We start from the raw sequence: 926 nt of genomic DNA on the forward strand, positions 1-926 counted from the left end.
TTTTAATAGACTGTCTGTGTTATTTTTGGTGAAGGATCAAAGGGGCAGTTTTACTGTAAATACAAAGTGTTTCAGTGAGGAGGTTGGGGGGGGGGGTGCTGATTCTGCCTCTGTTTACTCAAGAGCTGTTATGCTGTGTACTTTCAGGGTACACAAGGAGACTCCCTGAAGGCACTTTCTTCCCAGTGGCAGGCAGGCAGCAAACAACTTCAGATAACCTGCCTGTTGGTATCTAGTTAATGAGACATGTCAACATCTTTGATGTATTCTTTGCTCAAACTGTCTGAAGAAGGCAGGAGGCATTCAGGCAGGACTGCACAGAAAAAGCCTGAGGTTGTCAGGGAATCAGTGGTATCAGGGAAATTCCTGAGACTTCATCCCTCCCACATCTGGAAATGCTAACATTAAACAGGGCTCTGGCTCTGGGACCTGTCAGCACATAAGAGACTTGTGGGATTCCCCACAAAGGAAAACTTATTGCGGAAATAAGCCCGTGAGATGCCAGGAGCACCAGGACTCCAGGTGTTCTGGCTGGCTCAGTCATTGTACATCCTTGATTTTGGATACTAGATCCCAGAGTCCAAGAGAAGGGGCACTAGGTTGTAACTACTCCAAACTCTTGTCCAGAAGCTCTGGGATTTGCTCAGGTAACAAATGAGCAATGGGGCGAGAAGCTCAGCACATGTTCCCGTCACTTCACTCTTGCCTCGCACAGTGACAGCACACATGGATAGCCATAACTTGTCCCATTAAATCCAAGACACTTGACGGCCACCATTCCACATCAGGCTACCGCTCTGAAGTGTGAAGACAACCCATAGCCTCTTAGTATAGAGCAGATCCTAAACTCTTGAGCTGAAAGACAATCTGTTGCTCTTCTTAGCAAAGACATAGTGAGATGTTTTGACAGCTAAAATTCCTTTCCC

This window comes from Struthio camelus, chromosome 20 (genome assembly GCF_040807025.1).
Source record: "Struthio camelus isolate bStrCam1 chromosome 20, bStrCam1.hap1, whole genome shotgun sequence".
NCBI classification, from domain to species: Eukaryota; Metazoa; Chordata; class Aves; order Struthioniformes; family Struthionidae; genus Struthio; species Struthio camelus.